Source organism: Gopherus evgoodei, chromosome 8 (genome assembly GCF_007399415.2).
Source record: "Gopherus evgoodei ecotype Sinaloan lineage chromosome 8, rGopEvg1_v1.p, whole genome shotgun sequence".
Lineage (NCBI taxonomy): Eukaryota > Metazoa > Chordata > Testudines > Testudinidae > Gopherus > Gopherus evgoodei.
The window spans coordinates 50,325,857-50,349,690 of NC_044329.1; positions in this window are offsets into that span (position 1 = coordinate 50,325,857).

The window sequence follows — 23,834 nt, forward strand, 5'->3', positions numbered from 1 at the left end:
GTCACACTGGCATTGCCTGGCAGAGACCAGAAACTTGGCCTTTTTATGATCAGTGCTGAGCCTTAATCACAAGAACATTTTGCCAGGCATGACGTCTATTCCCAGATGTTTCATGCCTTCATGTCCAGCTTGAGTGATGCATCATCCTGAGTTTCAGTATTGGCAATTATGGGCGTGATTTAGAAACAGAATTTCAATTTGCCTTCTCCATAACCTTTTTACCATACTTACTTTTCATGAACATTTTCGGAAGCCAAGTTTTGTTTGTACAAAATGGTCATGGAAAATGAAATTTCAGTCCAGCCGTCAATTTTTCTCCCTATTTACACAAAATGTATTCTGGGCACAAGTAGCAGATTTGCCATGTAAATACTGAGGCTGATAAATTATATCCCATGTGATAGCACAACAGACAGCAGCAGCCTCCTTCTCTCTCATGCACACACTGCATCATGTCTCTTTTCCGCAGAGCTCTTTTTCCTCTTTGCAGGTGACCTGACCTAGTAGCCTACACAAATCCCCACCCTTTCCTCCAGCTGCATACAGATGTTCAAGGAAATGGGGAGGGATTTCCAACTGTAGAACATACTCGGCAGGCTGAACTGTATTGTAAGAAACTAAGAATGATACATATTTAAATAGGAAAACAAGGCAGCTCCCTTCCCATATCCCCCTAGAAGTTAGGACATTCTTCAGTGGAGAAGATAATTGGTACAGTCTCATGTTTGAAACCAGAGTGAACAAACACTTGCTTTGGATTCTCCTAGTTGAGACCATACTTTTCTCCAAAAGGTTGGACTATGTGCTGGGAGTTTCTTTCAAGCTAAAGGTCAAAGAATCTGGACCACAAGGTCCAAGAAGGAGCAGAGCTGTTCCACAAACACTCCAGGATGGAGTCACCTCCTTGCTCCTCTACCAGGAGTGGAAGGAAAGTAGGAGTGGTGGTCCATCACCCCCTCTCCTTTCTCCATCCAACCCCAGCTGTGCACTAACATGCAGGGAACTAGTGGGGAGGTCTCCAAATCCCACTCCCAACCTTTGCGCATAAGAGCCAGGCCAGCACTGCTCAAAGAGGCCGATCCACATGTGCCCCTTGATGTGACCAAATGCTTTCTTCATGTCAGTAGAGTCCAGAGCAGTGTAGTTCAGGGTGTGGGCATAGACAAAGGAGCAACTAGAATTGAGGAAAGTGGTGCCATTCAGTTCTCCTATCAAATAGAAGTATTTCCAAGGGCTGGCTATTCAGGCACTGGAGGCCAGTATCAGCCATAGGTATGACTGGAGTGCCCAAGCAGGGACCCATTTAACTCCAGATCATGGGCAAGATTCTCAGCTGCCCATTTGCTTGAAGAGAGTCAACAGGCTTGTTTGTCTTCCCCTACATTGCGGCTTCAAGTCGAAGTCTCATGCCTCATTCCTTTGTGAACATATGGGCACCTATGGGCACCTATGGGGCTCCTTTGGCACCTTTGGGGCTCAGATCCTCCATTGCCCTGCATTTCACCTGGTCACCTACATCAATGTAAAATGAGAACAAAATGCTACTCAGAGCAGAATGGTAGTGGTGTGAACAGGAGCGGTGCCAGGGTTTTTGGCGCCCTAGGTGGGGGTCCTTCCACGCTCCCAGTCAGTGGCAATTCGGCGGCGGGGGTGGTCCTTCCCCACTCCCGATCTTCGGGGCACTTCAGCGGCGGGTCCCGGAGCAAGTGAAGGACCCGCCGCAGAATTGCCGCCGAAGACGCGGAGTGCGGAAGGACCCCCCGCCGCAAAATGCCGCCCTCCCACATCCTGGCGCCCTAGGTCGCCTAAATGGAAGCGCTGGCCCTGGGTGTGAACTCACTTTGCAGTCAGGAGCAAGGCTTTACAAGCCTTGAACCCACAGTATGGGGACTCCAATAAGCCTGGCAATTATTTTCTCCGCTCTACTTTTCATTTCTTTTGCACAGGCTTTGAAACATACTGTGCATTGTGTTGGAGAGGCTAGGGGAAAGATGGAGTTTCCTTTTTGCTACTGTCTTGTCACTAGAGCACCTTGATAAGATAAGGTCTCTTCTCTCACCAAGATATGAGATAGATCCATAGTAACTGAATAATCAATTAATTCTCCTGCAGAGCTCTATTTACATAATGAAAACGCAGCTTCTGGATATTTTATACTGCTAGTTTTCAGTTGTCTAGGCTGATAATATATTGCATGCTGAGTGGGGCGGATGGGCGGGTCGTGGAGATGCAGAATTCCAATTCAAGTAACATGACATCAACAAATATCTTTTGATTCCATTTATAGATATTTAACCCTAACATAGGCCTGTATCTATAGAGCCCACTTGAGACCTTGTTTTCATGTAAAAGCATAAGGTACATGCAGAGATTACATGGCCAGAAGGGACCAGTAGGATGACCTAGTCTCACCTCCCACATAACACAGGCTGTAGAACTTCATCCAGTGACTCCCGCAAACGAGGGTGAGGTGCATTAGCCCCATTTTACAGATGGGGAAAAGCAAGTGCAAGGCCCAAGATCACACAGCAGGTCACTGGCAGAGGACAAAGGTCTCCTGAATACAAGTGCAGACCCCCATCTACTGGCTCACACTGCCTCTCTAGCTACACGTGAGGTGTCAGACTCATATCTTAGACATTAGGTACCAAAGACCTAGGATCTCTCTAACGACCCGATCGGCCAAACTCCCCAGTCAGTGCACAAGGTCAGTTTTAAATACCTCAATGATGGGGCTTTGGCCACTTGGGGAGAATATTCCATGTGCTGATATGTCTCAGAGGACCCTGCTTTGCCCCCACCCCACCATCTGTGCGGTAGAGGGAGTTCTGCCTGAGGAAGAGCTGTGCTGGGGTGCTGCAGGGTTTGGTCTCCTTAACTGGCAGGAGGTGGGGAGGGGGGAAGAGAAGGACCTGAAGCCATGTGAACTCAGACTGGAGAACCCTTCCTTTGGGGGTGATGAGTTAAAGAGGTAACTGTGATGAGAGGAGACCCTAGAAACGTAGGGCCAGATTTTGAGTGGTATTCAGGTCCTTAGTAGGATTTTTGAATTCCTATCTGCATCTTTAGGCCCTAGAGCCCTTCAAAAATCTAGCCCCTAGAGATACTGTGCTTGTCTTTGTATTTGCAGAAAACCGAACCCCCTTGCCCCACCTACCAACCCGCCCCTTCTCCAAGGCCACGTCCTCCGCTTCCTCCATCCTCCCTCCCTCCACCGCTTGCTGTCCCCCACCCTCTCTCACGCACTTATTTTCACCGGGCTGAGGGATGACAGGGGATGACGGCTCTGGCTGTGGGCTCTGGGGTGGGGCCAGAAGTGAGGGGTTTGGGGTGCAGGGGAGGGCTCCAGGCTAGGACAGGGGGTTAGTATGTGGGATGGGGCTCTGGCCTGAGGCAGGGGTGCAGGCTCTGGGTGCAGGCTCTGGGATGGGGCCAGAAATGAGGATTCAGGGTGCAGGAGGGACCTCTGGGCTGAGGCAGGGAACTGGAGTGCAGGGGTGGTGAGGGCTCCAACTGGGGGTGTGGGCTCTGGGATGGGGCCAGGGTTTATGGTACAGAAGGGAGCTCAGGGCTAGGGCAGGGGTTGGGGTGCAAGAGGGATTTCACGGTGCAGGCTCCAGATGGTGCTTACCTCAGGTGGCTCCCGGGAAGCAGCAACATCTCCTTTGGGCTCCTAAGTGGAGGCACAACCACGTGGCTCCGTGCGCTGCCTGTGCCTACAGACACTGCCCGCTCAGCTGCCATTGGCTAAGGTTCCTGGCCAATGAGACCTGCTGAGCTGGCGCTGGGGCAAGGGCAGCATGCAAAGCCCCTGTGGCTGTCTCCCTGCCTAGAAGCCAGAAGGAGATGCCAACAACTTTCCAGGAGTGGCACAGAGCCAGGTAGGGAGCCTGCCTGCACCACCAACCGGACTTTTAACAGCCTGGTCAATGGTGCTGACCGAACTGAGCATTCCAGTCAAAAAACAGATGCCTGGCAATCTAACCAGTGCCATGTCAGGATAGACATAGGAAAAAGGTAACTCCAGGCAAGGACTCGCAGCCCAGGAGTCATTACACCAAATGGGCTTCCATTGATGTCGCATAACAGTCCTAGTGACATCTGTGCCAACATCTAGAGGTGCCTGTGACTGATCACAGGGGTAGTGACTGAGGTGCTGAGTGATAGCTTGGGTGCTGACTGTGAAGAGATGGCAGCACATGCTCTCCCAATTGGCATGGGGCAGAGCAGGATGGAGGTCAAAGTCTGCCAGGTACCCTCTGTGGAGCTTCCGCACAAACTGACAGAGGAGCAGGAGTTTCCTTCCAGGAAGCAGGGTGTCTGTCCCCTATGCCTTACAGATGGAGGAGGAGGGACATCATCTAAAGAAACAGGACATCTGTGCAGACACATTCCTCAGCACGACTCCAGGGTCCACTCAACAGCTTTCCTCAGATCCCTTCAAGCATGGCTTTATTGAAGCCTCACTGCCAGGCCTACCCACACTTGGGGAAGGACCTAGACCCAGAGCCAGATTAACCCATAGGCTAGTAAGGCTATAGTCTTAGGCCCTCCTAGTTTTAGGCCCTCCATTTTATATTGAAGTAGCAGCTAAGCGACAGTAGTGGGGCCATCAGAAATGTTTTGTCTCATGAGATACTGCTTTGTACAAATTAATCCATCAAGATTATGAATTGAATTTAGGGTGGTTGTCAATTTAGGGTGGACCAAGCAATATTGAACTTTGTAGACAGTAGGCCTGCACTGGACAATAGACACTATGTTGAAGAAAGGACGATGGCAGAAATTGAAGGAAGCCAAAGAAAGATGGCAAAGACAAGATGTAGTGCTGAAAAGTAATCCTTCTCCCCTAATGTTTTTTCCTCCTATTAAGGCTAGTGATGAGGAAGTCCAGGCGAATACCAGCCCAAGTGAACCCACCATGCCTGATGAAAAGTAGCAGCTTCCTGTGACTTCTATAGCTGCAGTCTCACCCCACTCCTCTGCAGACCTTCCCAATGATAGTAATACAAAAATATCCTTCTCCAATGATCCAGGAAAGTGGGACATGACTTCTCAAGATCTCATTGCATATTGGACTGAGAAGGGCACAGAGAAATGCCAGAACCCAGATGCTGACTTTTCATTGACAAAGCGAGAGTACACCGACCAGAATCATTATCTGACCAAATCAATGTTTGAATATATGAAGCCTAACAAACAGATTGGCAAGGAAAAATGGCTCATCTATTCACCTTCTAAGAAGAAAGTGTACTGTTTTTATTGCCACCTGTTTTCTGATACCAAAAAGTGGGGACTGTTCTGCGAAGGCTTCAGTGATTGAAAGAATACTGCATACATTACCAATTATGCAATGAATGAGCAGCATACATTGTCAGTTAGCAGCTACCATGCCTGGAAGAAAGTTAGTAGCAGAATTGACACCCAAATGGAAAACCAGTTTTTGGAAACTTGCGTTTATTAGAAGAACATTCTCTGATGCATAGTTGAAACCATAATTTTTCTTGCTGAGGAGTCTTGGAACTGTTCTTCAACAAATACAGGATAGTTTTGATGAGTATGAAATTCAGGGGGCTGCAAGGACTGCTAACCATAAGTATAAGTCAGACAAACACCGCAAAAGACAGAAAACATGCAACGATGCAACTGCCCACTCATTCAGTGACAAGGAGACCTTCAGAGATAATACCTTTATCACAATCATCGACAAACTGAAGATTTCATCAGAACATCAGAGCAAGTCTTACAAAAATATTGACAAAACCTTTAGTGTACTGAAAAAATTTTTTGCCTAACCTTTCAAGTTCCAAAGTCGGTGAAGGTATCAAATATCTGTGTCAGAAGTACCCAGACGATCTCTCAGTAGATTTTATTAAAGAATTTCTTCAATTTGTTGAATTCACATTACTCTCGGATGTAGAGAAAAGATGACAAAAGGAAATCTATTTGGATGTGCTGAGTTATCTCTGAATCCAACGTGATAGAATGTTTTCCAAAATGTTGAAACTGCATTACAGCTGTATTTGTCACTAATGGTCACTAACTAGTGGAGAATGTTCCTTCTCTTTTCTAACAAGAGTCAAAAATGTCCTCCAATCCACCATGACTCAAGAGCATCTCAGTGTTTTGTCCCTCTTAAGCACTGAAAATGAAATAGTCAGGATTTTGAATTACGATGACATCATTCATGACTTTGCCACAGCTAAAGCTAGGGAGGGGAATCATTTGTTTGAAGAACTGAGTGTAGTGAGAGTAGAATAAACTTGTTAATTTTACATAAATAAATAAATATGTATGTAGATAAATGTTTGATGACTTAATACATGTTTTTTTAAATATATAATTCATACTCAGGCCCTTCCCTCCCATTAGCCTTAAGCCCCACATAATCTTAATCTTGCCCTGCCTGGACCCCTCTGTCCCTTGCAGTTTCGGGGCCCTGAGTTAGTGAAACCTCAGGCAGCGGCGTGTATGAATGCAGAGCAGCTGAGTGGTTCACAACATGGGAAGCTTAAGGGTGTCTGTGCTGGAGGGTTTCTAGCCCAGACATGTATCATAAGGCAAGACAGTGACTCAGACTATGCACCCCAAGCAGAGGAATAAGAGGGATTCAAGCCTGTCCTGGTATGTCTACATGGACCTTCAGTCTGGGTGTACAGGGTGAGCAGGGCTTCCTCCCCAAGCTAGTTGATTGTGAGTCAGCAAGGAGGGGTGAGGAATGTGGAAAACTTGGCTCCATTCCCTACTAGTCACTGCCAACAGCAGTTGAACCAGAATGGCAGGGGGTAGTGATTTGCTGTCAATTAATAACCCCCCACCTTGGAGCCAGGGGCAAGCAGGAAGGGAACTGAGCCCCAGAGCTGGGGGGGGAGTTAACACCATCTCCTGCTCACAATTATGGCTAAAGACACAGCCTAGCCCTAAGGGAGGAAGGGTCAGAAGTGTGGTATGAGTGGAGCATCTGTGCCTCCCTTAGCTGTTCATTCCTACACTGGCACTTTACAGCGCTGCAACTTTCTCACTCAGCGGTGTGAAAAAACACACACACTCCTCGAACACTGAAAGTTTCAGCTCTGTAATGTGCCAGTATAGACAGTGCTCCCAGCACTGGTGGCTGCGCACCTCGTGGAGGCAGCACTTTAGCATAGCTAGTGTAGACAACCCCTCAGCGTGTTTCTGGAGCAGAAGAATAAATGAAAGGCATTTTCTGCATGTTAGACTTTACCCCATTCTCCAGGGGAGAGTTGTGGTTAATTTATTTTCAATTCCTAAGCAGATTTGAATTTGGGAGTTGTTAAAAGACAATCACTCTCCATCTCAGGTACTTGCCGGGCCCCCTATGCTATAGTATCTAAGCACCTCCGAATCTTTAATGTTATTATCCTTGCCATGCCCCTGAGCAAGGGCAGTGCTGTTAGCTGCATTGTGCAGAACTGAGGCACAGGAAGGCTGGCCTGTCCCAGCTAAGTGACTTGCCCAAGGTCAGACAAGCAGTCTGTGGCAGAGAAGGAACTCCACTAGAATTCAATAAATAAACAATGCTTACATCAGATTAACATTAGGTCTCCATGACACTATTGCAGCTCTGCCTGCAGATGGCTGCTGCTACTGGCCATTTTGAAGGCGTAATAGTGATACCTGGTGTCCTTGAGAACCTTTAGATATGTGAATAAGAGAGAGAGTGAGGAGGCCCTAAAGAAATTCAATGCCACTCTTCCCGTCAGAGGGGATCAGGTGCTTGATCCATCAGCTCCTGTAACCTGCCTCCAACAATGGCAGATCAGACCATGCTCCCATCTCATGCAATTTCCAGCCTAGGAGTTCTATCATACCAGATCAGACCGCTGTCCCAACACCTGTCATATAAAGGTGGCCCATCTAGTCCAATGCCCCTACCAGTGGCAAATAATACCCAAGGCCGACTGGGTAAAACTATGCTGGAGGAAGGATTCCTTCCTTAACCTCAGGCCAGGCCTTGAAGCAGGAGGACAGTTGAATTTTTTAGCCCATTTTATTTTCATAGACTAGGAATCTCAATAAATTTTATTTCTTTTCATTTTGTTTCTTTTTAAACAAAAATAAGACATTTAAGATTTCCTAATCAGAGCTACTATCCTTGTTTTCCTCCAACTTGCCTTCAGAAGTCCTCAGTTTCCTCTGTAACCCTTTAATTATAGGGGAAAGGCAGATCTAATTAATCTAACATGGATAAGCAAGTGAGGTCTAATCAATTATGGTTTGCTTTTGCTTTCATCGCTCTTGCCAAAGTCAGCAAATTCACTGACAGTTCAAATGCGACATTTTTAGAAGTCAGAGTAAATCAATAACAAGTAACAGTAATTTAGATGCACATTTCATGCTGCCTCTCTGTGGAGTGGCACATGAGGTGCATACACACACACACACACACACACACACACACACACACACACGCTTGGACATAAGCAGCCTTATTAGGCCCTCCATAGTAGCAGCAGGAGCAGCACACTGATCCAGCTTTTGCAGCACTGGGGTTGACTGTCACTGGTGGTTGGGGTCCCATAATGCTAGGAGTTGTACAGAGACATGGTGAAATACACCTCCTGCCCCAAAGAGCATACAATCTAAATCGACAAAAAGAGTGAGTAGTGGGGAAAAGAGATAAGAGAATAAGAATGGCGATACTGGGTCAGACCAAAGGTCCATCTAGCCCATTATCTTGTCTTCTGGCAGTGGCCAATGCCAAGTGCTTCAGAGGGAACGAAAAGAACAGGAAAATTGGCGGGTGATCCATCACCTGTTGTTCAGTCCCAGCATCTGGCAGCCAGAGGCTTAGGATGCCCAGAGTATGAGATTGCATCCCTGACCATCTTGGCGAGTAGCCACTGATAGCGCTATAAAAGGCTTAAAAAAAGGAAGTGACTTGCCTTAAAAAAAAAAAAAAGTTACGCAGCTAGTCAGTGGTGGAGCTGGAAATGGCACCCAACTCTCTCTTAAGAGCTAATTTACTACCCTATCCACTAGACAGCACTGCCTTCTAAGGTGATGGGCCTCTCCACAGTGTGGTAGGTCACGGGTTTGACTATAGCTTGGGTTGGCAACAACCAAAAGTTGTTATAGCAACTGATGTCCATCCTGTGCCCTATGCTGAGGAGTTGGGGGAAGGGTCTCTCTTCATAGCCTAGAGACAGACTCTTCGATCACAAAACCACCAAAAAGAACAGGAGTACTTGTGGCACCTTAGAGACTAACAAATTTATTTGAGCATAAGCTTTCATGGGCTACAGCCCACTTCTTCGGATGCATCTGAAGACGTGGGCTGTAGACCACAAAAGCTTATGCTCAATTAAATTTGTTGGTCTCTAAGGTGCCACAAGTACTCCTGTTCTTTTTGTGGATACAGACTAACACGGCTGCTACTCTAAAACCACCACCGCTTCCCCTTGCGAGCTATCACAGCAGAGCAATCAAGGAGCGAATGGGCCAGAGACAGTTCCCCTGCTGCCTCAGGCTCCTTCCCGGGGGGGCTGAAGTACATCTGGGAGGGATAGCTCAGTGGTTTGAGCATTGGCCTGCTAAACCCAGGGTTGTAAGCTCAACCCTTGAGGGGGCTGTTTGGGGATTTAGTTGGGGATTTGCCCTGCTTTGAGCAGGGGATTGGACTAGATGACCTCCTGAGATCCCTTCCAACCCTGACAATCTATGTAATGTGGTGCAAAGCAGTAGAGAATCAGGTCAAATTTCTATGCAACTCTGGGAAGCTTTTTCATAGTCTTTAATTTGCAACTAGAGCCAATGGAACAATTTGAAAGCAGTGATTTGACAAAATTCACCTTTTTCCAGTTTGGGAATTCTGTGAACAGATCACAAGAGTCTCTAAAACTGTCAGATGAAGCTATTCCAAGAGGTCTTCAGCAGTTCATTCTCATCCTGTGGATCTATTTACTACAAATATCTGCCATCCTCACTTGGTGCTGTTGCTTTATCACACAACATTGCTTCTGCTCCCCAGATTGGCTGCAACAGTAGAAATTGAGCACACATGGTCTGAGATTTGCTTTCAGCAAAGATTTGGCCCTGTGCAGCAAGCCAGAACAGGCCTAGGATCCAGAAGAGTCCCATTTAAGCCTTCAAAGCAAGGTTTTAAGGGTGCCTAGACTTTGTTCTGGCTCTCTGCACAGGAGTGAATGCCCCTCTCTAGAGGTGTGCATGCCAACAGATGGCCTCACAGATAGAGGGTCTAATATATGGTTGTATTAAAATTCTCTTGTCCTAATTTTTTCTCTGTTGGAGAAACACTAACAGCATCCCAGGGAGAAACTGAGGAAGCTTTTACCTCCAGAAATGGATTACCAGGTACAAGAGAGGACAGACCCTTTCAAAACCCACACATTCAGGGTCTAAATTACTGCTGTTGAAGGATTAGCTTGTAGCCCAGGCCCTAGGCTCATCCTGGACAGTTCTGGGTTCAGATCTTGGTTCTGCCACAAACTCATTGTGCCTCCTTAGGCAAATCACCCGAACAAGTTCTGTTCTGTTGTTTGTCGGCATCCTTTTGTCTGTGAGAGACAGTGGGAATTGCAGCCTATGATATAGATAGTTTGCAATATGTCATGTGACTGAATAATCCAATCCAAGATTTTCATGATCTTTGGCAGTTATTGCAAACGTATGTATCTGGATTGGGAACTTCTCACTTCCTATGGGCTCTTTTCTCTTCAAGCTGTAGGACTCAGCTTCTGTCATGGACTTTCATACAGTTCTGTGCCCTGTAAAGTTAATATAAAGGCTCCCATTGACTACAATGGGCTTTGGAACAACCCCAAGATCTGTGCATCGGCTGTAGAAAAGGAGTAATAATGCTTCCTCTGCCCATGTAGATTATAAGCTTTTCAGAGCAAGGATTTCTCTTATATGACCAGTGCTTAGCAGATAAGCATGGCCAGACTAATGGTCTGTCTAGTTCAGTATCTTGTCTTCTGACAGTGGCTGGTGACAGATGCTTCAGAGGAAATGAACAGAGTCCCAGTCTGTTGCAGTCAGAGGTTTAAGGACACCCAGAGCATGAGATTGTATCCCTGCCCATCTTGGCTAATAACCATTGATGGACCTATCCTCCAGGAACTTCTCTAGTTCTTTTTTGCACACAGTTATACTTTTGGCCTTCACAACATCATCTGGTAACAAGTTCCACAGGTTGACTGTGCATTGTGTGAAGAAATACTTCCTTTTGTTTGTTTTAAACCTGCTGCCTATTCATTTCATCAGCTGACCCCTGGTCTTGTGTAATGTGAAGGGGTAAATAACTTATCCTTATTCACTTTCTCCACACCAGTCATGATTTTATAGACCTCTGTCATGTCCCCCCCTTAGGCTTCTCTTCTCTACGCCAGCCAGTCCCAGTCTTTTTAATCTCTACTCATATGGAAGCAGTTCCATACCCCTAATCTTTCATGTTGCCCCTTCTCTGTACAGTTTCCAATTCTAATAGACCTTTTATGAGATGGGGCGACTAGCACTGAACACAGTATTCAAGGTGTGGGTGCACCATGGATTTATAGTATGGTATTATGATGTCTTCACCTATTGGCCCAAAGGTCTAAGGGCCTCTCATTGTCTAGAATAGAGCACCCAGCACAGTGAGGCCTCCATCTTGGGAGAGGTCGCTCAGTGCTGCTGCAGTACTCTACAGGTACTTCTGACTCTCCCCCTCCCCTCCAGTTACTGTAATATCAGTGCACACCACAATCTTCAATGCATTCACTGTCAGAACACCCCTGCGAGGCAGGGCAATGCCAGTGCCCCCATCTGTGCAATGGGAAACTGAGGCACAGAGAGATCAAGTGAGAGCCCAAGGTCACAAAGGAAGTCTGTGGCAGAGCAGGGAATTAAGCCTTGTTCCCCACTCTCCTCGAGTCCCAGATGCACACTCTAGCCACCACCCCACCCTTCCTTGGATAAGAAGTAGGTTACACAAATACTAATAAACTTTGAGAAAGCTGCTCAGATGAGAGCTCAGCCCAGTTTTGAAGACCCTAGAAGCACAGATAAGCTTCTAATTTATGGGGTTCATAGTCAAGAGATTCCAGGAGTCAGTCTGAAGTGTTCATCTCACTAGGCAAAGACAGGCCCAGAGTTAGAAGCCTTCAATCCAGACCCCTGTATTGTGCAATAGTCGGGGCAGCAGCAGGAGCCGACAGTACTCCTGAAGTCTCACCAAGGCCACATGTAGCCTAGATTTGCACAGCCTTGCTCTGGAGAGATCCAAAACCCAGGCCATTCTGCTGCCTTGCTAGGTAAAAGTTGGGTCTCCTCCCTTTAGTTTCTATGGAGACCTTCCAAGCAATTTCTAGCTCTCCTGGTCTTTGTAACAAGACTGTCTTCATAACTTCTTCTGGTAACCTGCTTTGCAGAAAGCTGCCCCCACACAACAAGTTTCTTCTTCATCTCTCTCTCGCCTGTTTACATATGCAAGCTTGGATATGTGGACAGCTTCACATCTGGTGTAATATCATTGAATTTGATGGAACTATTCCTGATTTACACTGGGGTAAAAGGAAAACCAGAATGAAGCCTGTTGTGCCTAAAACTTCACCCTGACTTTTGGCAGCGGGAGCAGAAGCTCTTTCCTCCTTTCCAAACACCATGGCAATCTTACATTGGCCTCCTCATTGACCTTTCTTGCAGTCAGGAAGTGCATTGATTCTGCATAGGTATGTCCGGGACTAGCCACGCAGCTCATCTCCATGAGCAAGAGAAAAACACCTGCCTGCCATTCTGAAGGAGGATTGATCCTGGATTCCCCCCCACTCTACCCCCCTTGGATTTTGACCACTGCATGCTGTACTGAAGCCCGTTCCACAGTGTGCTACGACACCATCTTCTGGCTGAAACGAAAAACCATCCCTAGGCAGAGCAGAGCTGTTTGATTGGTTACGGTGGTGGTGTTCCCATCTCCCGAACTAGGACAGAACAAACTGGGCTGCAACAGCACCAGAAGCAGACAGGGTCTGTTGTTCCTGCCTGTCCCTCCTAAATGGGCTCCAGAAACCTTGGTGCTGGCTGCAGTGAGGATCATGCTATGGAACGCAAGGCTGGATGGATTTGATTCAGCACTGTGTTAGTTACTGCATCTGTTTAACAGCATTAACTTCAATGGAGTTAAACTACAGCAATACAGTGCTGGATTTAGGGTGGCTGGATGTCACAATTTTATAGAGACAGTCCCAAAATTCAGGGCTTTTTCTTACATAGGCACCTACTACCCCCCAATTTTTCACACTTGCTATCTGCTCATCCTAGCTGGATTGGGACCCAGATTTACATTTATATGGAGCCTTTCGTCCCAATCCTTCCAACCACACAGTCCCACTTTCAGAATAGTGGGCATTCCCTGTGGCAAATCCACAGTGCTGCACATCACAGTAAGAGGTGAGGCAACTGGAAATTGGTTACACGACTGAGCAGCCCTTCTCTGCTAGACGGCATTGTGGAATCCCTTGTGCCCATTCAGAGCAGGTAGCACCTTGGTGGTCAAGGCTTCATCTGCCTACAATTTTGTTTATAAAAATGGAGAGACCTTTATCCTTTGTAGGGTGACCAGATGTCCCGATTTCATAGGGACAGTCCAGATTTGTGGGTCTTTTTCTTATATAGGCTCATATTACCTCCCATCCCCTGTCTTGGTTTTTCACACTTGCTTTGTGGTCACCCTAACCCTTAGAGCTGTCAGAGGCACTAGAATTCTCCCTGCCTCACTTCCCAAGCTCTCCCAGACTCCATTCCCATACGGCACTGCTTACTTTTCCTCCGGTTGCATTCCAATCAGCAGCTTTCAGCCCCCACCCCCACCCCAGTCACCTACTGGTGGGTTGATCTGGGTCAGTGCTGGGGTGGGATGAGGGGGCAGGGAAGAGCTTTTCACAAGTCACTGACATGTAAAGATGAACTCCAGTCAGGTGCATGTGTCACCTTTTGCATTCTCTTGCTGTAAACATCCAACCAATCCAGGTCAGTGACAAATGCTCACAAAAAGCAAAGACGCTTGCCAGCTCAAGTGTCCATCCAGAGTGGAATTACCCATTTGGGACAACAAAGGAAGGCTAAGGAGGACATTAAACCAGATCCCTTGCATCTGCCTGGGGCCTAAATGTTCTTGTTGCAGCCCCACTGCAGCCAGTACAAAGTATTCTGCAGCCCACATGGGAAAGAAGGTCCAGGCCCTGTCTTTGTCTATGGTACCGAGGCAGCCCACTACAACTATTTTTCAGTAGTGTGCACTGATCAGCAGAAAAGGCAATATCGGAGTTTAAGTGCGATGCTGTTTAGCTCAGCAAAGGATAAGGCTCCCCAAACCACTCCCTGACAGAACTGAATAAGCCCTGCAAATATTTAACTGCACCTACTGCAGCCAAGACTGTGTCTCCACCAAACATTTGTGCATGAATGTGATTAGAGACAGTGAAATGTGAGGTTATAGGCTAGGTTCAGAGTTTACAGTAGCTTTATTTTACTAGTATCTTTGCTTAAGACAAGGTCTGTGTGGCCCAGGAAAAAAGAGGCTCGTAACATTTTCTAAAGTTCCCAGCTGCGCTACCTCCTGTCTTTTCCTAAATGGCCTTTATGTCAAGATCAACTGGTTATTTCATCCAATCAGCCACAAATAGCATGTGATTTGTGACCAGTCACAGCTCAAATAGTTCAGATTTCAAATAGAGCTTTCAATATTCAACAAAACGTTTATGGTCAAGTAAAAAGTGTTGGGTAAGTTTAGAAGCAAGGAAATGGGCATCTCCTGGAATGTCCCTGAGCAGGAGGAGGCTAAATTTGTCAGCAGAATTATTGCTCTCTTTTGCTGAGGCCCAGTCCTGCAGCAGTTAAATAAATGATAGTTTTTCCCACTGAGTTCAGTGGGAGCAGGACTGGTCTTTGATTTGTGAACAGGGTAAATCCAGTACAATCCCAGCATCCTAGGCAGCCACCTAAATCACTTCGCCTGTCAGCCAATCACATATTCAAATGATCATCTCTCAATGAAAAAGGTTTGAGATGCACTAGAACAATAGAATATGTCCCCCTGCTCTTTTGGAAACTGTCACAGAACCTTCGTCTCCCACCTGGATGGCCACCAGAGACATGCAGAGTGGCTGAAACATTTTGAGGCAAAAGGACAGATACTGCACACATCTGCAGGGGGAACTGGGTCTCTGGAGCAGTGTGACAGATCGGAGATTGAACTGTCAGTCAAGACGTTTCCGGACCCTGCATGTAAGACTTTTATAAGGAAATAAAGAGCAGAGAGATGTTTTATGAGTAATGTTTGGGTTTTCTTTTTTTCTTAAAGCTCTTTTGCAAGACTGATCCCCAAGTAAGGGCAGCATTAGAGATCTCCCAGGCTGGAGGCAAGACATACAAATGACCAGGGAAGACTGGCCTTTCTTCTCCTAGTTAGACCACCAAAATAGTGCCGGCACCTGTAAGAGGCATTGGGAGTAGGGATGGGAGGGAATGACAGGAGATGGAGGAGTTGCATAATGAAATAGATCTTTAAGGGTCAGACTTCACTGCTAGGCTCCAGCTCCTTGATGCTGCGAACCTGGAGTACACCTGCCAACCCTATGCATGCATTCCATATTTTTGAAATGTTTTTGTCAGCTTCCCTCTGTGGAACAATATAGTAATAAGTGACCGAGAGTGGTCACCGTATGAAGGCTTGTTCTTTGATCCCACTTAAACAAGTTCCAGAGGCAATCCAGATCTCACAGCATCTTTAGCACCACTGTAAATGGTGCTCAGTGACCCCCTTGCTTGAACTCTCTGCTGAGAGTGAATAGGCTGCATTAGTCAACATTCACAGCAAGCAGGGTATCCAGATGTCCTGATTTTATAGGGACAGTCCTGAATTTTGGGTCTTTTTCATATAGACTCCTATTGCCCCCCCCCATCCCAATTTTTCACACTTGCTGTCTGGTCACCCTAACAGCAAGTCACAACATTTATGCCAAAAAACATAGTTCTTACAGTTCCACAAATCCAGTCAAGGGACAGAACCACCACCATGTGACCTATGAGTCTACCCAAAAACCAAAAAACTCAGATATTGAGTATATGAAAAAAACTGCAGCCCTACTGAACCCATTTTCTTCAAACTTGGCCTGTTTTGTTGATCCTGTGAATTTTAGCAATCAAGACAGACTAAATTATATGTAAAGTAAGCCATAACTACATTAGACAAGCTACCAGTAATGGCTCAATCAGCAACAACTGGCTTCTGAACTGGTGCTGAAAATGATTTAACTACTCACGTAGATGGACTTTTTGTAATGTTGCTGACAATAGTTTGGGCTCTTCTTTACTGGCAGTTTTACCACTGGTTCAGAAGTACCTATTGGTGATAGTTGGTGTTAGTAGTGGGCCTATTTCCTAGAGTAGTTAGGGATTATTACCCTGCCCACACTTTTCAAACTCTCATTATTACTAACACTGGATAACCAGTCAGAGCAGAGCTAGAACTAGGGAGGACAATGCAGTGGTTGGGGTTAGCTTGGGTCTCTGTAGACCTGGATTGCTTCCTTGCTTTGCCACAGATTGCCTGTGTGACCTTGGGCAAGACATTTTAGGCACCAAAATACCTTTAAAAATCTGGCCCCAGTGATGCAGTTGGCACCAGGGGGATTTTCAGAACTCTTGAGATAGGAGCAGCCACAGTACTCACTATGCTGCCAGTGTTTTAGTCCCAATTCATAGCCCCTGATCCATAGCTCTGCCATTGTGCCTCAGCCTTGAGCCTACACAATCAGGAGTATTCCTGAAACAAAGACTGTAGATGGTGCCAGCCTCCTAGTGTGACGTTATCAATTCACTGTGTTAATGGAGACCAGGATGACTCCCAACTCCTTTACCCTTACAATACACAGAATGACAGAGTTTTTATGATGTAAAGCCCCTTCTCATGTTGCAGCATGTTGACCTGACAACATGCCACTGGAATTTCAAAAAAGTCTATCTACAAACTCTTCTCTCTGTCAACAAATATTTGAACCTGAAGTGAAATCGGTAGTGGAGAAGAGCAGAAGGAAGAGGTAATTACCCATGGTATCCTCTATGATCTGACAGAAAGCAAGCTCCACTCTGTAGTTCCTGGGATGAGCTCAGCTTATTACTGGTGCTACCAGAGGGAGAGGCAGCTCATCTCTGCAGTACCTTCTGAATTGCAACATTTCTGATCAACATCATCAGCAAAAATACAAAGTGCCTGTATGCTTTAAAAAAAAGGAGCCTACAGCAATGACCACAAAGATTTGTAACATTATTCAGAGCTTCATGCAAAGGGGATATGATTGTTCTCCATTAATACATCAAGGGGGGAAACATCGAGGAGACAGAACAGCTATTTAAACCAAAGAACAATGCTGGCACTAAAAACAAAGGGGGACAGATGGGCCAAGGGTAAGTTTAGGCTGAAAATTAGAAGGTTTCTAACCATCAGAGGAGTGAGGTTCTAGGACAACCTTCCAGTGGGAGTTTGCGGGCAAGAAACCCAAGCAGTTTTAAGGTGGAGCTTAATAAATTTATTAACAGGATTATATGACAGGGTAGCCTGGGATAGCAGGGACTTGACTCGATGACCAGGAGGTCCCTTCCAGTCCTATGTTATATCCTAGAGCTGAAGGGCCAAATCTTTGGTAAAACTCCATGGACTTGAATGAAACCACAGCACAGCCCAGTAATAGACTAGGCCTGGATCAATGCTGCACTAGGGTTTTATGAAGGAAGGTGGGAATCAGCCTGAATCAAGTATGGGTTTGCTCTACTGTTCTCTTTAATCCTGAAACAAAGTCCTGTTCCACCCATTGTCTGGCTGGTGGCAGTGCTACTCCTGTAAATAAGAATGAAACAGTCAAGATGCTACCCAGAATTAGTCCAAAGTTGGTATACATACTAAACTGCTATGGAAGAGTATCTATCTCCAGTACTGCATTAATAGATAACTGAAATGGAAAAATCCCTCTAGAACATCTCCCAGTATGCCACTGCATTTCAGTGGTCTGCTACTGACAAACTCCTCTGTTTTCCCTGGGAGCCTGTGCCAAGGCATATGAGCTTGCATCACACAAGGGGTTAAAGAGCAGCTCTGGGCTCAAGCAGCCCCACCACAGCTAGAAGATATGCCGATCATGGAGGAATCTTCCTAAGCAGAAAAACCCAGTTCTGAAAGGGCCAGCCAGCCCTGGGAGGCTGGAAGATCCTCTCCATGAGTTACCAGGAGGGAGACACCACTAAGAGGGCTGGTTTGCAGAACTCTCTGAATCTGAAGAGTAATTGGGGGAAAGGAGCCCATGGAAGAAGTTGACAGAGACTGAGGCTACACATCCAGTTCCATGAAGGATTGCTGGGGGACTTCTGTCTTGAAGAGAGAGACCAAGAGACTGCCTGAATCACAGCCCCTGTTCCGGAAGAAGCATTGCAGGGAACCAGAGAGGCTGTTTGAAATACAGTCCAGCTACTGCTGGAAAGGCCAACGAGTACCTTTCTAGAACCTCCTTGGTAGTCAGCTGGGAAGAAGCTATGAGGAGTCAAACTCCTGACAGGAACAGCAGTGTTCACAAAGCTCAGGAAGATGCTGACCAGCAGGTGAAGGTAGGAGCAGGTGAGGGAAGTAGCCAGAGATTGAAGAAATTTTTTAGCTGCCAAAAACAGGATCCCAGGGCTGGAAAACAGAAGAGAGGGCATGCCTGGATTCCCCTACCTCTCCTCCACACCAAGGACAAGGTTCCAACTGCAAGACAAAGAACAAGTCCGAGTTGGGGGCTGAGCGCCTGGCATAGAGGCTACCAGACACTGGGTGTTTCCTGACTTTTGTACTGCACTCTGAAAGGTGTGAGACTCAAGTGACCTGACCAGAGGTCATTTGGGTCTCGCCAGAGGGCAAATCACAAGGCAAAGGAGACCACTGGCAAACTTGAATGACTGGTCAGCAGCGCTATAGCAGAGAAAAACCCTGTAGTGCTGCACCTAGCCAGGTAGTGCTGCAGAGCTACCATTACAAGTCCAAGAGAGGTAACGGCAATGGGTTTGTTTCAATCCCATTGTCAATATTAAAGTACTAAATGCTAGTGTAACCCCCGGGGGAGTTGGTGTTACATGTCCTCTTCTGTGCTGGACCCACAGAGGAGACTAAGAGGAGTTAGATCTAAGCTGTTGTAGAGACTTCTGCTTTTAACTGTGGTGGCCCCAGTTCAAGCCCTGTTTTGGCCAAGATGGCAGCTGTCACACTAAGTCAGAGTATTTGACAGTCATACTGGGTCAGACCCATAGTCCTTCTAGCCCAGTGTCCTGACTCTGACAGAGACCAATGCCAGATGCAAACAGGGCAATTATCGAGTGATCCATTCCTTGTTGTCCAGTTCCAGCTTTGAACAGACAGAGGTTTAGGTAAAAGTGGAGCATGGAGCCATGCCCCTGACATTCTTGGTTAATAACCATTGATGGACCCATCCTGAAGGAACTTATCTAGTTCTTTTTTGAATGCAGCTATACTTTGCCTTTGACAAAATCTCTTAGCAAAAAGAGTTCCACTGGTTGACTATGTGTTGTGTGAAGAAATACTTCCTTTTGCTTCTTTTAAAGCGGCTGCCTATTAGTTTCATTGGTTAACCACTGGTTCTTGTGTTATGTGAAGGGGTAAATACCACTTCCCTATTCACTTTCTCCACACCATTCATGATTTTATAGTCCTCCATCACACACACCCTATCATGAGGATAGCACCGAAATTCATATAAACAGTCACTATCTTTCCCCAGCCTCTTCTCCTGTGGCCTTCCCCACAGATTTGCTAGTTTATCCCAAATAACCTGCTTCCTCACGCCACCATCCTGGCCTCCCTTTCTCCCAAGCTACGGAAGTACACCTCAGTGCTTGAGCAGAGTGAAAATCCCCAGGTGACATGGGTGCAGGTTTCCAGTGGTGACTCCTATCCAACTCCCATTTGAGTCAATGGTGGAGCTGAACTGAGATAAGCAGCAAGTTCATGAGCCTATTGCACCACTGAACACTTCCACACTGTGTCTCTGAAGTTTACAGGCAATGTCAGCTATTCGAGTTCCCTCTTCCGACTGGGGTTCTATCTGGTGTGTGTCTGAATCCGAATGGTGCTTCAGTAACAGCCTTTCCCCTTTGCAGACCTGAGAGTCCTGGGGGAAGAACAGTAATGCACTTTCATTCCATTCCACCCAGAGCCTCTCCTGCCAATATGGCTGAGCTGTGCCTACATGGAGAGGTTTCAAAAGCCCCAGCAATGGATGAGGCTGTCCACTGGGCCTGAGCCACCAAGTTGATTTGACAGTGAAGCTGTGTGATGGACTTGAACTACTAACCTGGCGAGTAAAATTCCAGCCACCCCAACCCCTCCTAGCATAGGATGCGGCAGGGAAATAAATGCCTTGAACAACAAAGGAAAGGGGAAAAGGGAAAACTAAGGGCCAGATTCTAAGCTGGTGTAAAACTAGTGACAATTTACCCCAGCAGAAGATCTGGCCTTAAGTGTATAAAGCCAGTTTACTGAAAAGCACTCAAATGATGCACTAATGCAGACCACAACAATTGCTTGGTACTAAAGGTCCTCCTAGCCAGCAGTGTCGGTAGAGGAAAAAAAAGGATCAAGTGGAATATGGATGAGATATAAAACCCCAAACTTTAGGGTTTAAGATGCTCTCTATTAGGGATTAGGATGAGACCTAATGGGGGAAGATCACCCCACAGCTACCCACTGCACCATTTATTATACCAGGCATCTGGCACTGGCCACTGTCATACTGTATTGATGGATCCCAGATCTGATACAGTGTGGGATCCTATGTTCCAATATAGTTGATGCTTTCACTCTAACAGTCCTTTTTCAGCTGATCACTTTTGCAAACTTTTATCTCTTGGTCTGACATTTCCCATGTTTGTTCTCAGCAAACCTGGGCAGGAAGTGGTTTTCCCTGACTCTCACATTTTCAAGAGTTCAAATATTTTCCTAAGCTCAAATTGGGATGAAAAGTTGAAATCTCAAATATTTGCAAATCAAAAAAAAACACCCCTATTTTCTTCTCATCAGATGAATGTTGTAAAAAATTATTGTAAGTGTTTCATTTCAATAACTTCAACAAATTTCATTTCAGTTTTGACCTTTTATACTTTAAGCCTTTTTTCCAGTCTAATTAGTTTAAATTTCTAGACCAAAAGTAGTAACTAACCAGAAAACCATTTTTTTTTATTTTGAGTGTCCACAGAAAAAGCTTCAACACTTTCAAGGTGTTTTTTTCCCCCCAGACGGGAAATTCATTGACCCCAGCCCTGATTCACTAACAGTTTGGGCTTTGATAATTGATTTTTTTTTTTTGACCAAAAGGATGCTCATTCAAAAATTCCCAACCACCTCTAGTTCTCACGCAGGGCATGAAGAAAATGTTTCAGTCATTTTCAAGTACAAAAAGAGCATACACACACTTTTGAATGGCAAATAAAGACGTGTGGCCAATTTGGGAGCTGGCAAGGAATTGAAATGTAGCGTGAAGAATATTTTTATTTCTTTTGATGGGCTAGTGAAAACTGGTTTTGATTTGGCCAAGTTCAAGGATTCAAGAACTATACTTCACACGGACACAGTGGTGTGTGTTATAGGAAAACAGCTTTATGCCAGTGTTCCAGTGCATGTGTATTTAAATTGAGCAGAATGTCTCATTCCAGATATGCTCTCTCAACATGCCACTGGCTTTTCAAGGTCTGATTTGTCACTATTGACATTAAGTGGGAGATTTGCCATTGATCTCATTGTTATTAGGATCAGACCTCAAAGGCATGCCTGAGACAACTCAGTGGCATTTCACTCGATGCATAGGTGCACAAAGAAGATGGTCTGTGAAGATGCCTTACATAAGTGCCTTGTAGTGATTCTAGAGTTTGTGTCTAAAATCATCTTAAAATGAAACAAATTCCTGTTTTTCCTCTAACAGTGGATAGCCCATCTGTGAAATTACATGCAGGGATAGTTTTTGCCTCTGAATTTTCTATGCAAGTGTTGTTCAGTTTCTTGTGATGGGGAATCTTTGTTGATATCTCAACCTTGATTTATTGATACAAAATCATCTCTCAGATAAAACCTTCTCCATCAGGCTCTATGATTTTTCCCCTCAGATTTTATCCTAGAAGGGGAAGAACTCATGTGTACCTACTGGCTTGTCTCATGCCCAGCCAGAGCTACTGGTGGATAAAAAATTCTTCCTCAAACACTCCCCTCCCCTACTGTCTTACTTAGCTCACCCCCCTCCTCCTCCCACATATTTTAATGCTTAAACATTAAAAGACCTAGAAAAATACAATTCAGAAAGAAACATTGTTGCAAAGCAGGGAGAGTTGCTACTCATGTTTAAATAGCTGACACAAACGCACAAAAGCTAAGCCACCCAGTGTTACATACCTTCTACTCCTCCACCCACAGATATATACCTTACCATTATCACAGTGGGAAAAGCCATTGCAGGCTGATTATAAAGAGGTCTCTTGTTGGTTTATCTTTAAATAATACATCACAAGTCAGGATGGAATTCTGACATTAAACACACGTGCTAAACAGTCACCATTTTGACAAAAGAAATTTTTCAGGAAAAAAAATTAAAAACTTGGCCTTTTGATGTATTGATCCACCACAATGTTGAAATTATGCCAGAGAATGATTTGTATGCCTCAATAAATTGTGGGAACTATCAAACTGCAGTTACTACCCAATCTGACAGAGTGTTTCGGAGGCAGGATGCTGCATCTCCCAGATTTGGAGCCTTCCAATTACAAATGTATTTGTCTAACAAAACATGCCTAGGACACACATTCAGTGAAGTCCATTCTCAAGCCCTAGTTTCTATTATCAAGTTTGTTTTCCATGCAGAGGTATGTTTTTGTTAACCTGGGTGAATCTAATTGCCTGGCACCTTACACAGTTGTCATTTCAACCAGTGTAAATTGGGTTTCAAACATGACGATTCTGATTGTACAAAGTGGATGTCAACTGCTGGCCAAAGTGCAGGACAAAGGGGAGTCACACTCTGCAATAGTTACAGTCAAATATTTCTTGGTCATATAAAAATACTTCAGACAGTGATGTAGAGGAGAGGATTTACTGATGGCATACCCCCCTATGGCGGGGTATGGAATAGCAGGCTGTCATCTTACAGGGTCCTCACTAACAGCTGCCCTTGCCTTGCCATGGGGTCTGCCTCTTTTCAGGGCTTGGCTTTCCCCCACAACCAAAAATAGAAACACACCAACTTCTGCCCTCCTGACGTAGGCCCTTTCATCCTCTCCAGTTACTCCTGCTCTGTCCCTCAACTGAATACTTCCCAGAGAGCTCCCCCTAGGAGTCCAGATCCTCCCTTTCGATCAGGACACACCACCACAGCTTGCTCCACCCCTGGGGCTGCCCCATGTCTCTCCTGACCCTTCACCACTGCTTCTTCTCAGGAGATGATCAAAAAACCAATTATCCTTCTTTGGCCCCACTGGCCTCCCCGCACCCTACTGCTAAGGTCAGGACAGCAGAACTCCTTTCCTATTGTCATGGAGTGTGTGGGGAGACTAGGCCCAGCACCCCCGGATTCCTGCGATTCACCGTGACTCTCAGCCAGTCAGTAAAACAGAAGGCTTATTTAGACGACAGGAACACAGTCCAAAACAGGTCTTGCCAGTACAGACAACAGGACCCCCTTTAGTTAGGTCCATCAGGGGGTCCCAGGGAGGACACAGCCCCGCTGGGAAGCCCAAGCCCCTTCAGGGCACCCCTCTCCATTTCCCAGCCAGCTCCAAACTGAAACTTC